The sequence below is a fragment of the Ptychodera flava genome, chromosome 1 (assembly GCF_041260155.1).
Source record: "Ptychodera flava strain L36383 chromosome 1, AS_Pfla_20210202, whole genome shotgun sequence".
Classification (NCBI taxonomy): domain Eukaryota; kingdom Metazoa; phylum Hemichordata; class Enteropneusta; family Ptychoderidae; genus Ptychodera; species Ptychodera flava.
Genome location: NC_091928.1, coordinates 19,878,472 through 19,893,822, shown reverse-complemented (window position 1 = coordinate 19,893,822; position 15,351 = coordinate 19,878,472). Strand labels below are relative to the sequence as shown.

The 15,351-nt window shown below is 37.9% G+C and overlaps 1 protein-coding gene across 1 annotated transcript in view; it reads right to left on the bottom strand.

Annotated features, from left to right (window-relative positions):
- LOC139132268 (arrestin domain-containing protein 4-like) overlaps window positions 1-15,351 on the bottom strand; it is a 50,404-nt gene that overhangs the window by 15,034 nt on the left and 20,019 nt on the right. The gene's annotated exons all lie outside the window — the stretch shown is intronic.

Sequence of the window (15,351 nt, the reverse complement as noted above, 5' to 3'; positions counted from 1 at the left end):
TAATAGCATGCAATGCAGATTTCACGCCGCGTCTGAGCAAAATGCCATAGCATTACGTGTATTTAGCGACTGGAATTTTGATTTGTTTTCCCGTTTGCAGATCGTGAACGCTCTTTACAATGAGTAAGAATCGTTTACTCAACGCAAAACAAACTTTGTGGGGATTGACATAATTTTTAGTGAGTTTTGACTACCACTGAATTTTTTGCACCAAGCCGCCGTTCTATGAAATGTATTCGTACGGCTGTGTACTGTGGTTGTTTCGAAGGCCCGAGTATTGAAGTTTGATAAATATTTTCCGACATCCGAAATCTTTCCTCAAAAGCAAATATCGGTATTCCGATCCTTCAAATCATTTACCAAGACCAACACTTTTTAATGTTTAGGGCAATCACAAATTTAGCTAGGCTTGACTATATACTTTCGCGGTATCTTGCACGTACGTGCGGCGTGGAGGTAAACCATGTTTTGGATATGGATATAACATGCATGTAGTGAGCCTACCCACTTGGCAGGCGTGGGTTTCGACAAAACTCTGACTACTGTGAGGGATATCAAAATAGATACTATGATAGTCATCAGGAGAAAATATATGATCGTTAACTTTCACGCGCAAGGATTTACTATGTAAATAAATCAACATTCTCTCAATCTTGTCAACTGAGAGGCCGACGGACAACGAAGGCACGCAATTTCATAAGTGGATGTAAACTTGAGTATTGTAATTGTTTGTATGACGTAGCGTCTACTCAAATTGTCTCTGGTAATGGTCTCGTATTTACCCCATTACATTTGTAAATTTTCACACTGGAAATTCATAGCCGGTAACTCTGAGGAGAGGTCTTGAAACAGACAAAATAAAATTACAGCAGTATCAACCAGACGCAGATCGGAATTTTTTGTCGTGACGTTATGACATCAGTTTTACAGTGGGGACAAGATTTTTTTAGATTCTAATACGATTAGCTGTTTTTGAATGGGAACGTATTGCAATTATTGAATTACTTTCTGCAGGTGTTGTTTCTTAAGAATAGTTTCTGCAGGTGTAGTTTCTAAAGCTACATCTGAAGAAATAGTTTTTGCAGATGTGGTTTCTGAAGCTACTGTTTCATCAGCCTGAGAATCACACAATATTGAGGTATTGTCAGCTGGTACTGCTATACCGATACAAGCCTTGGGCTTAGATGAGTACTCCAGTGATTCTGATTATGGTTCAGATTATGATCTTTATTAAGCAGGTTGTAATTCAACACAATTTGTAGGCAAATAATAATAACCTGGTGTATCAATAAACATATAAACTCCGTAATACTTCTGTTTGTCTTCCATAATTTATTTCACAAGATTCAATTTCATGTTACTTTTTATACTTCAGTTATAATAAACTTGACAGTAAATTGCCCTCAAAAGTGCCACCACAGGCCACCATTGAAGATGAATAATTAGAAAAGCTTCAGCTTCAGGAGGGGGGACACCCCCCTCCTGGCCTCCCCCCGCGTGCGCTTGCGCGCACACCTTGCTCCGCTTCGCTCCGCACAAGGCTGTACCCTCCTGTTCTTTCACTTGTACCCTTCTATTCTGAAAAACATTGACAGCCCTGACTGTGCATGGTGTGAACAGTCAGCTGATAATAATAACACTTGTACGCTATGTACGCTTGAAAGGTTCATCAAAATCTTAAGAACAAGAGTCTGCTAGTGATTCAACGACCTCACGACAAAAACACAATATGATGGTACTAAATGTGTGAAAATCTTGATCAACTGAGTGGCTTACGTCTGTCAAAAGATACATTGGAGAAAAAATTGTGAAGAAGGCAGAAAAGTTGCACTTCGCCTTCAGAAGACATGTGAAAGAGTAGCTAATGACAGTCTCTTTCCAGTATTGGTATTGGTCAAAGATAAGTAATAAATAATTCATGACCGTCGCATATAATTAGTCAGTTTGATTACACTGAACTTGTGTGAAATAATCTTGATTGTGATTTCGCTGTCTGAAAACAAAAGATTTTACAGGCAAGAAGCAATCAAGTCCCCAGGATACCTAATCATGTATGACACAATGCAGTACTGCAAATAAAACAAACAGAATTTTTAATTAACCCAGCAATGTGACTATCATCTGGCAGCATGGACTGTTTTTGACCTTTGACCTTCAACAACACTTGAGGCTCAGTTCAAACCAACTTTTTTCTTCTCATTGGACAATATGATTGGATGGGAAAAGATATGAAATAATTAAAGGTACCAATACTACCCCTGTAACTTAGACAAATATTTCCATCATTTTCCTTCTGTAAATAAATATGTCTTTATTTGCTTTCCTTCATTACATTACAAGGTAGTGTGTGCCTCAAAAGTGAAAGACACTTTTGCTCAAACTTTCCTCAAAGAATATTTCAACTATTCTCTTTCAAAATCAAGAATAAATATCGGGAGTCACTGTGCAAAGTTTGCTGCTAGAGAAACAAATTACCCAAGGTTTACCGATATTTGAAATTCAAAATGGCTGCCATCCCTGAGTTAACTCTATGGAGAAAAATAAAATTTTCGATTTTTGAAAAACTAAGACAGTGAAAAGTTTTCTTACATCAAGAGCTTTAAAATGAACCCCCAAAAGTGGTAGATCAGAAAAAAATTTAAAAAGATTCAGAATCCAAATATCTGTTCCCGAGGAAAGTTCTACCTTACCCGAGGAATATTCTACCTTAAAATCAGTTTTATATTTGCCAACACAACAGCTTGTATACAATTTGCAGTATTGTCACAAATGAATACTAATCTGGACAACGCTTTGCCTTCAAGAGGTCTTCATTCAACCTTTTTACTGACAGGGGTTCTTCTACCTTTACATGCATATGTTATCATTCTTAAAACCACGCAATGGTTGACCTGATTCACCTTTGGAATGCCAAGACATTTCAAAATGTGAACATCTGGGAGGTATGGTCCTGCACACTACAACTGAGACAGCCCTCAGGATGAAAACTTCATCTCTTTCAGATACTGTATCACACATGTATATGTACTTTCTGACTCTTTCGAAAAGCCTTGCGGTCAATGACATATGCATCAAATATGCACCTCCCTTGCAGAAATGTTCTCTGAGTCCTATAGGATCATTTTTTCTTATCTGGAGAACATACTGTACATCTCTGCAGTCAAAGGGCAAAACTCACACTCAGACAGCAGTTGATGGTCGTACATCTGATAGACTGTACATGCACTGACTTCAGGTCATTGACAGGCAAAAATACGACCAGGCAACACACATGCAACACTAACATCCTACTAACTGGGGGATATTTGCCACAATATAAACTCACTCACCATAATATTAACCTCCTGAACCCAATTCCCCGCAATACACGTAGATCCAATCACCCAATCATAAACAATGGAGGCTGAATTGAAACTACGCTGTGGTGAAATGTTTAATCCTATAAGCACTCCATAGAATATATCCAATGCTAATTAAATCAATAACTCCAGTAATGAATCAAATGATTATGGATATTACAAAATTTCACTTTCCTTTCATTGATATTATAAACATATTTTTGACCCTAAGACACCGGTACTACTGACTGCGTTTTGCAAGGCCTTTTTTTCCATTCACTTTCTTTCAAGCCGTTTTCCAAACAGGTGTACTGGCTACCTCATGCAATCAGTCATGACCCTAAGCGACCACATCAACTCACTGGGGAAAAGACACTATCAGTTAATTGGAATGTGAAATATGGCCGACTGGAGTCTTGAGTAACCAGTTACAATACACCGTTCATGAGAAGACCTCTCCACTGGTTTAAAAATATGCCGGTTTTAGCCACCACACACTTCAAAACTGTTGTGGCCCACTGCAGACTACAGTCTCAATGCGGCGTATTGTGCGGCTCCGTTTACAGAGGTCCTTCCCATGGTGCACCGGTAAGCGGGGTGGATTTCAGCCTGCACAATATCGAGTCACGCTCAATGTTTGATTAGCGGTGGACTGAAAATAGGTCTATCAGAACGTGGCAGAGCAGAGCCAGGAGTCTAGCATGTACGTGATGTCTGGAGCTACATGTACTCATAACCAGTCTGGATTTCTTGCATAGCTTGCCATTTGTAAACTATCCCTGCATTAACCTCTGTCTTGGTGGTGCATACTGCAATTTTCTGAAAATAAACCTGACATTTGTACTTTCTCAGCACGGAGAGATGGTGTTCATTTCCTTTCAAGGCATTTGTGCTTCATTACCTCCTTTCAATGATTATTTTTGCTGAGAGTGAGAGAGACAGCGAGAGAGAAACAGATTTTTGTAGTCACTGTAAAACACTGCCTATCAGACCTAAAACAGCTCTCAACCGTGATTTTAATGACGGGGAGACCTTGTGACAGTACAGGTTGTAAAACATGGGGAGAGAGTAAACAAACAAACAAAAAAAGAACAAAAAGCGTGAGACTTTTAAAGAAGTAACACGCTTGCATGAACACGTCCTTGATGGTTCTGTTGCTTTTAGATACAGTGTGTGTTGAACATTTCGTTGTTGGTGCACATTTACATGTGCACTACTGTATACCGGTATGGTGATTCTGTTCATCTGTGTGCAACGTCACACCTGTCCCAGATACACGGACTGTCTCAAATGCAAGTGAATGGCTATGCTGGATATGGTCTGCTGGGCTCCCCCTCCAGCCCCCCTCCTCCACAGGTCTAAATAGAGAGTTTATTGTGATCTCACACCTGTACATGTGTGACAGACAGTGTGAATCCCTGATTAGCACAATGTCACTTATGCCTATATTGTAACAAGTGTAAATGCCTATATTTTAACTAAAGTGTAACTAAATATACATGTAACTGCACATGATATTGCCAAGTGATAGAGTGTACCTGCTTCTACATCAGAGTTCAGAGTCTGTTACGCCATCTTTTTGCCGCAAATCAAGTTACATTAAAATTATCAAATAATTGTACATTGGTGACTATACATGTAGCAATGATTTATGAAAGAAACCATTAAGTCTCTAAATTTACTTTTTGATAGAAAATGAAAGACGGTATGAGAGGTCACGTGACACGAGTCACATCGACAGGTTGCATGTTCACATCGTTCCGTGAAAACCTTTGCGTTTTCTCGGAAACTTTGGAAGTTTTTACTTCAAAAGTCACCAAAGAAGTTGTTCGAAGATGGGTGTAGATATTGTTAGTTGGAGAAGTCGGATTGGCTGCTTTTCTCAACCGAAAAATTGGAGAAATATTTTGACTGGGCAGAATGGCGTGACGAGGACTCCATACAAGCGCGGCATAATGCATAGAACAATGGCCTACTTGCTGGTTTGTACATTTATTATTTGCGGTGCAGATTTAATAATATCTGGCACAGACTTGTTCTGGACATCATTAGAAGAAACTGGACAGCTATGTCTTGCTCAAGATTTGAGTCAGTGCACGCTGAAGTCCGCACAAAGAAGCTTTCTACCATTTCATTCGAACTTCACCGATCCGTGTCCACCTCTCAGTGCATGCATTCTACAGGTGTCAGAACAAGGTGTAAAAATTCCGTGTTATCTAGATGTACAGCGACGGATTTTGTTAGCTTTGAGGTCAGTCAGCCATTTATTACACGACTGCTTCAATTATCAGGTGACATTGAACTAAACCCTGGGCCAGAAAAGGATATACTCGAGGCTATGGAATTATTGAAATCTGAAATATTGACCGAAATGAAAAATACTCGCAAAGAAATTCGGGGCGAATTACAGTAACTGAAAACTTCCCAGGGTGAGTTGAAAAATTCCTGCTTTGAACTTAGCAATGAATGTAAAGAGCTGAAAACGTCTGTCAGTAAAATAGAGGCTGAAGTAAATGAACTGAAGGAAAACCGAAATGTGACCGAACTCAATATGTCAGCCACATCTCAAAAACTTGACGAAATTGTGGAGCGTCTAGATCAGCTTGATGACGATACAGACAGACTCAAATCATTCTCCAGGAGAGACAACGTAAGGCTATACGGCATAAATGAAGATCCGGGCGAAACATTCGACCAATGTAAAGAAAAAGTAGTAGAAGTTCTAAACCAACACGTCGGCAAAAAATCATGGAACTCAAGATATATCGTAAGAGCTCACCGTGTTGCTGTAAATTGGACAGATAAACCGCGTCCAATAATTGCCAAGTTCCATCATTGGGATGATAAAGTACTTGCCTTGACCGCGCGACAAAAATTGAAAGAAGTCGGAATTGGAATAGGGAACGATTTGACAAAGCGCCAGCGGAGGACTGTTGCAGATCTTAGGAAACAGGGTAAGACTGCATATTATAAAAACGGCAGATTAATTGTTTCTCAGAGTCGTACTGATGGAGATTCAAGACAAGGCACAAACGGTGGTACAGCTAAATCAATGACAAAGCATGATCGTCCGCGAACGCGTCTGCAGTCCCGCATGCAGGGAAACCCAGACTAGGGGTTCGGCCATGGCCCAACTAATGTTAGTTTTTTGACATGGAACGTTCAAGGCTTGAAGACCAAGCTCCATTCTTTTGATTTTGCAAATTATTTTATGTCTTTGATGTTGTTTCCTTTATTGAAACTTGGGCACAGAGAGATGGGGATTTTTCAAATAATTTCCCAGGTTTTCAGATTTTCGATAACGCTCGAGGGAGAACGGCGAGATTTGGTAGACACCCTGGTGGTGTTTGTACAATTGTACGCAGTCACCTTGGAAAATATGTCAAACAGATTAAGTCAAATCTCCATGATTGTATTTTTCTTCTGTTTGAAGGAGGTATTTTTAATTTAGACAAAGATGTTCTTTTTTGTAGTATTTATATTTCTCCTCGGTACTCTACTGTTTACGAAAATTTGTCCTCTTTAAATGGTGTAGAATTATTAGAAAATGAACTGTGTAACATTCTTGCAAAATTACCCGAGGTTTATTTGATAATACTGGGGATTTGAACGCCCGTACTGGTGAAGAACGGGATTATATAATAGATGATGACACAGAACACATTATCGATTGTGCGTATGTGTACGACAGAGATTTTTTCAATATGCAACGTGTGTCAAAAGACAAAGAAGTAAATTCCTTTGGTCACTCTCTTCTTTCTCTGTGCTGTACTTTTAATTTGCATATTGTAAACGGCAGAGTTGGTATGGACGCAAATATAGGTGAATATACATGTGTTGCAAATGCTGGTACGAGCGTAGTTGACTACACTATAGTATCGTCAAAGCTGTTTTCTATCCTTTCATCTTTTGCTGTAGAAGAGCGCACCGAATCCGATCACTTTCCTTTGTCCTTTTCTGTTAAATCAATGGATAAGTCTGATGTCGGGTGCGTGCATGATCATAACACAGTAGCTCTGAAAAAATGTATGTGGCGTCCTGAAAAGGAAACTTCCTTTTTAAATGTTTTCCAGTCAAGTGAAGTTAAGGACAAACTTGATGAATTAGTCGCAGATACAAACTCAAATATTGGGGATTTTATCCATGAAATAGTAGATTCATTTATGTTTGCTGCAGACAAATGTGACATGGTAAAAAAGGTTTCAACAAATATTTCAAAGTATAGAAAACAACCAGTTTGGTTTGACAGAGAGTGCTCTGATTTAAAGAGTAGAAAGTACTATTTTTTAAGAAAATTTAGAAAGTCAAACAGTACAAATGATTTACAGTTGTATAAGGAATCACGAAATCAGTTTAAGAATCTGTGTCGTAACAAACAACGTGTTTACAACAATGATGTAAGAAATACACTAACGTCATTGTCCAGCTCTAATTCAAAGTTATTTTGGGGAACTTTGAGACGTTTGGTATCTTCTTATCCAGCGCAAGTTGATATTATGCCAAGGGAATTTTATGTTTATTTCAGTGAGCTGTTTGCACTCGATGAGTCTTTTGTAGATGATTTTGCTATGTCCGATGACCTAGAAAGTCTTTTAAGCGGGGTTGACATGTTTGAAAACTGCGATGAGATAGATTATGAAATTTTAAATCGTCCTATTTCAAACGATGAGATTGTTAAAGCAATATCTAAATTAAAAAATGGAAAAGCAGCTGGGCCAGATTGTCTCTTGGGCGAATTCTTTAAATCCACTAGCAACTTTTTGGTTCCGTATCTCAGTGTCCTTTTTAACAGGCTTTTTGATTCTGGTACTTTTCCAGAGGATTGGTCCAGAGCTATTATCATTCCATTACATAAGAGTGGTTCATTTAATAATCCTGAAAACTATAGGGGAATTTCTTTGCTTAGCATTTTCAGTAAAATTTTTACTTCCATTTTGAATAGTCGTTTGACTTTCTGGTCAGAAGCACTTGGAAAAGTTGACGAAGCACAGGCAGGTTTTCGTGGTGGTTATTCGACTGTTGACAATATTTTTATTCTTCAGTCCATCGTCCAGAAGTATTTATCACGTAAAAGAGGCAAATTTTACTGTGCATTCGTCGATTTTTCCAAGGCATTTGATTCAGTGGAGCGCAAGCGACTTGGTATATCCTCTTACGAGGTGGAATCAAAGGAAAAATGTTTAAGATTCTATATGCAATGTACCAAGATGTGAAATCATGTGTACGGGTAAAACATCAAGATACAGGTTACTTTGATTGCCCTATTGGCGTACGCCAAGGTTGTATGTTAAGTCCTTTTCTGTTCTCCTTTTTTATAAACGAATTAATTAGTGAAATACAAAATAGAGGTTATCGTGGCATCCAACTTTTTCCAGATTTAATAGAAATTTTTTGTTTGCTATTTGCAGACGATGTTGTATTATTTTCAGATACAATTGTTGGCTTGCAACGTCTACTTTATTGTCTAGAGTCATATTGTAAAACATGGAAATTGTCAGTGAACCTAGCTAAGACAAAAATTATGGTATTTAAAGCAGGAGGTTTTCTTTCAAAAGCTGAGAAATGGTTTTTCAATGGGAAAAGAGTACAAGTTGTTTCTTATTATAAATATTTAGGTATTATGTTTTCATGTAGACTGATATGGTCGATGGCAACTAAAACGTTAGCACAGCAATCACGTAAAGCTTTAATGGGTATTTGTAAGGTTAGCAGAAAAATTGGTATGCTTCCTTATAACACATTCTTTAAATTATTCGACACTATGATTTTACCTATTTTGACATATGGGTCAGAGGTTTGGGGTTTTGAAAGACATGACAGTCTAGAGAGAATTCACTATTATGCCTGTCGTTATTTTTTAGGAGTTGCTGGAAATGCACCAAATGTCGTAGTTTTAGGGGAATGTGGTAGACATCAAATCTTTTTATATACGGCAAAACGTTGCATTAAATATTGGACAAAACTTCTGAAAATGCCTTCAAGTAGATACCCAAAGAAATGCTACAACATGCTATATACTATTGAACAATCAGGTGTTAGATCCAAACCAACATGGGTACAGCATATTAAAAAATTGTTGCAGTTATGTAATTTACATGATGTTTGGGAAAAACAAGAAATAGATGATGTAAATTCTTTTATGCAAACTTTTGTTCAGAGATTTAAAAATTACCTGTATGATAAGTGGTATAGTGAAGTCTGTTCACTCGAAAGTTGACATGGTACAGACAATTGAAATCATCCATTGAGCCGGAAAAGTATCTTTTTTCTGTGAAGATCCTCGCACATGCGCGAATGCTTGCAAGGTTTCGCACTTCTTCCCATTATTTACGGATTGAGGTGGATCGTAAATTCGGAATAGACCGAGATTTAAGATTTTGCTTACTATGTGATAGAACAGAAATTGAGGACGAATACCACTTCCTTTTAATTTGTCCTTTTTTGAAAATCAGAGAAGGAAATACATTCCTGTAAGATATTTTAATCCACCTTCTGAAAGGAAATTTATTCAATTGATGACAACTGATGATATAGCTACTTTGCAATGTTTATCTGCATATGTTTTTCATTCAATGCGACTGAGAAAGGAGTTGAATGATATGTAAAATGTTAGTGTGTGTGATATTCTACTTTCCTGTCACTTATTTCATTTGAATACTATGTAAAGTATGATGGGCCGAAGGCCTTATATTACTGAATAAAGACCTTAGACAGAAAGACGGTATGACATCAGCATGTAAAGATATCCAGCTCATTTTGTACTTTATTAGCAGTAAAAAAAAATAAAGTTACACGTCCATTTACTTTATATACCGTACATTTAGGGTATGCCGTTCATGTTGCAGTTTATACATGTACCAAGCAAGGCCAAATTATAAAGTGCAAAAACAGATTTTAGCTTTCTTATACATAGGTAAAGTTCAGCATTGTTATAGATGTAAAGTGCAATGCACTGTGTAATGATCATACGTAACTATGGTTATGACTAGACATGTTTTACATCAGACATTTTCCAACCTTTCATACACATCTGGTAATACTCAAGTCATCTTATCATTGGACCCTCCAGCACGGCTACATGTATTTTCCATTAGCTTTCAAGTTTCAGTCAAACAAATGGAAAACCAGAACAGGAAGGACAGATTCCTTGTCTTTAATCTTTTGTGTCTTTCATATTAATGACAACACCATAGCTTTCACTTGCGCCATGTTTAAACTTAAAGCAACACGTCTATCTAACCCTTTGTCAATACAAAATCCTAAAGCACAGACCTGTACAACATAAGGGCCGTTCTGACACAGCATTTAACAACGTTGTGAACGCCGTTGTTATGGTAAACAACGACGAAACCACGTGTGAGAACAGTTAACGACGGTGCTGCGACGGCGTCGATCTACGGCGTCGAATTTCGTCAGACCTGCAACGGCGCGCCGACGCAAATTGTGTGTCAGAACGGTTAACGACGGTGTAAACGCCCTCTCGCGACGACTTTTGTCCAAAACATTACCTCTGACCTATCAGCTCGAGTGCACAGTACGCATAGCTGGACTCGACACGAACCATGGAAGACAACAGATCTCTCGCTCCCATGTATAAAGTGTGAAAGAGGCTGCCCACCTAACTATCCAAAATGTTTTGTGTCGAGTTTGTGTTTGGTTCGTTTCAAAATGTGTTCCTACATTCTTATCCGATTGTTTGTGTTAATAAAAAATGTTTGTTTCGCCTCGGATATTTGTAGGGAAGTTTGGATTAGTGTGTACGGTAATCTTTTGTTTGTGTGGGGAAAGCTTATGGCGAGACGCAGCCGGACCTATGGTGTTACAAAGTTGATAGAGTGGCCCTTTGACGCTAGCGTTTCGAAACCCGAGTGTGGTTTCTCATCAGTCGCAGTGTAGATTCTTTCCTTTGTTTGGTTTGTGAAAAATTATTTTAATGGGTTTTAGTGATCTTGCTCATCGAATAGCAAGGCAAGAATATCAATGTTTGGGTCTCGTTGTGAGTCCATTTATGCATTCCTGAGGCGACGATTGAACTGTTGAATCCGTCTGGATCGCATATGAAGGTGAAATACAGGAGACACGCCGATACAGTTGCGTCCTGGACATCCGCCATTGTTGTTTATATCCAACCTGTACTATAGACATATATTGAACGTAGAGGGCGCAAAACACCGGTGTTTTCCTCAAAACACCGGAGGAAATTCCGTGTATGGACATAAGTAGAGATTAAGGGTTAATCCACAGGTGTTTACCAATCAAAACCGTTAGTTACCGGCGGCGTTGGTTTGGCTAGTGGGAACACAGTACAACATAGATCTAGATACATGTACACATGTACAGATATCAATAGAACACTGTGAGGGTGCAAGATGCAAAGTCCTTCACGTAATGTGCAAATTATATCTACCTTGAATATACTTATCCCTTTGAGTGCTTCAATTTTTCCTACTAAAATTTCAGTGTAACATTTTACCACGTGTTATGAATTTTTCTGTAATTTTTTGATAATTTTGGACTGACTGGACAAATCCTTTCATTTGCTAAAATTTTTGACCAAAATTTTGGGAAAAATCTGAAAAAAATTCTCCAGATCTAAAAAAAGTTGCTGGCTATGTTACATTCTTAAGACAACAGAAGTTGACCTTGGCACTCAAAGGGTTAACAAAGTGTAAAACACAGGTCTAATAAACTAGATGGTCATTACAAACTACATGTATTGCAGCAAGTAAAGTGTGATACCAAGGCAGAATGAACTTCAAGGACAGATACAAGTATTCAGACTCTAAAACTTATAAAATACCGTTTTGGTCTACCACTTGTGGGAACTAACATATACATGTACATTGAAGCTCATGAAGTAAAGTTTTCACCAGTTATTTTTGCAAAAATAGAAAATTCAATTTCTCAAAAAAAGAGTTAGTTCAGGGATGCCAGCCATTTTGAAATTTCAAGTGTTGGAAAATATTGAGTGTTTTGCCCTAAGTATCAAATTTTGCACTGTGTCCCCTGATTTTTATTCTTGATGTAAATTTCCTCAGGGCAAGTCTGAGCAAAAGAATATGTCTTTCAAATTCAGGGTGTGTACATATACTACCTTCATTAATGATTCAAACCTGAGTTATTTTACATGTACTTGGTATCTTATCATATCAATTAAAATCAACTTGACGAAAACGTTTCACAATGGTACGTCAGAGCTCCATGAGATGTAACATTTTATACACTGGCCAGTGTTTTTTACTGTTTTTGTAACATAAAGTTTTGGCGTTACTCCTTTATGCTGAGCTACCCAGTGTTCAGACAGTCAACACTGCCCATATGTATGTACATGCATTGTCTTCTATACCACTGTGGACAAATGCATTGTACTCTGGAATAGAATCTATTTGTCATTACATGTGGCAGTTACATTGTATATTGTACACACAATGTAGTGTGTTTGCATAGCTAATACTTCACATTGCAGCATACTTTTGGTAAAGAAGCCAAATATACTTGTTTCCTAGAACATACAATTCTCAAACATTATTTATTAGTTTCACCACCGTCCCTCCACTCTGGGTGGAGGGACGGAGGTTTCACTGAAAGATATGCTATATTTTTTATCTCTATATTTTCCCTATACTTACAAACTGTTTTTCATTTCTATAGAAAGAAATGTTTCAAATCCACGTGAAAGAACTCTTTGGATGACTGGACTGCTCAAGATGAACATTACAAAAAAAGCACCTGCACAAGACACAAACACTGTAATTGTTCTACAACTTTGTCAAGCTTTGAATAAGCAAGCACTGTGTGTACATTGTAAGCTGTATCTGTATTCTAACTGTGCACTATAAACAAACAGGGTTGGAAATACCAAACTGGAACTGGCTTACAAATCCCCATAATCCTTTTGTTCTTATAGAACCCTCCCCTGAACACACACAGGAGTCACAGGGTATTTTCCAAGTTCAGCTTTTATATTCTTTCTCTTCCTACATGAGGTATTTTCATCACCTGTAACTTTATTTGCAGTTACAGTCCATGCCATTGGTCAACTCAGTCCAAAAACACAAAAAGTTGGGTCAAGGCAGTCAAATATTGACCCAGCCGATTTTTATCGGAAAATTCAATGTACCATCTTTTGCCGTTCATGTTGATTTGAAGCATGGCACATTCCATATGATATTGAGTGACATTTTTTTTCTGGATTATAACTTTTATGCATGTTTGAAAAGTAAAATATTCATACAAAGTGTTCAGGAGTCTGTATCTTGTTTGATGGAGTTCACCTATTGAGGTTGACCTTGACATCTTTAACATGGTGTCTGTCATGGAGTGTACACACAGCTATGCAGGTGTACACGCTAAGTGAACTTGAATTTGACAACTTGCATCAGGCTGCCAGCCAGTCACGCCAAACAACAGCGTACACACTCTTTACATTCATACATGTATATGTACTTAATGATTAACAGTTCTCTGAATGTCATGGTCATAATCTCCCTTCACAGAAGAATTCTACCTGACGGAGCAAAGGAATTTGTAGAATTTTATCAATCATCTCGTCAGTTTCAGAGCCAATTCTAATGTACATAAAATGTTGAATGCTGAATGTTTGCAGAGTATGAATCAATCATAATCTGGCACATGGGCTTGTGAAAAATCGTGTTCAAACACTTAATGCAAAAAATTTAATGAAACAATAGAAACATATTGATGTTGGGTTAAATCACAACATCAATGCTTAAGAATGAGTAGATAAAGATATTTCAAGTGGTTGTACATGTATGTGGTTGTACAGGGATGTGGAAAATTTTGGTTACAGGTGGCAAAAATAAAAGTACATGCGATTACAAATGTGCACATGAAGTTTGTGCAAAATGTCCTGATTTGTTACTAACACTAAATTATCACAGCCGGCAAATTTTAGCTGACAGCCGGTTGTGTTTGCGGGCAGCCGGCTAATTTCTACATCTCTGTCTACTCCACAAATCCTGTCAAAATACCCAATATTCAACTTGTCAGTGCAGCCTGCATGCATGTAATGTCCACTGTTATTGATAAAAATTGAATTCCAGTCTGGACTAGAATTCATTTGTCTACAATAACACAGCACCCATGCAACGTTGTGTTGGCAGGGGTAATTTGTATCTATAATGTAATTTTCGGAGGAAAAGAAATCTTTTTTGTGTAAACTCATTTCACAGAATGAAAACAATGCAAATATTATTGAATGTTATTGCTTTTGGTCAATTGCTGTAATTGTGGTATGCCAGTAAACACTATACAGGGATAGCCAAGTCATTGTACAATGTACATGTGCAGTGTTCTCTACTGCTTGGAAAAATAGCAGGATGGTCAATTTACATGACAATGAAACATTTACATATTCTTTTGTTGTGAAAATATATTCTTTTGTATGGTCATTAGCATATGAATAGATTGCTCAAAAAACAGAGGAGTGGCCAACCCCTCAAAATCCTCTTGTGGAGAACCCTGCATGTACCACAGCAATCATACAGTGTTGTATTGAAAGACTGTAGAAACAGAATGCTGACTGGGTTCTCGATTATTGCCCATGCCTTATGTTTAAATAGTAGTTCAGATATTTAGAAATTATATGCACATCCTCATGTATGAGTGTGCATGTATGTCCACATACAAGCACACATGACAGGTGTCCCCTCTTAGCCCACTTGATGCATCATTAACTCAAGAATTTTCTCCTTGCCTAATGAAAAATTTTAAAATATTACACGCATTTTACACGGGTGACTTGAGGAATTTGTAATAAATTCCTGAATCGAATTGACTGTGACATATCAGATATGTTAAAGTGTGAGGCAATACAATGGCATGTACATGTAGGTGCTCGAGTTTGAAATTTTGCTACACCTGAACAATACTGGACCCAACCTTTGTTAAGGTAGAACGCACCTCGGGGACACACATTCGGACTCTCAAACTTTTACAATTCTCTTCTGATATACCACATGTGGGGGTTCATTTTAAAGCTCTTGGTGAAAGA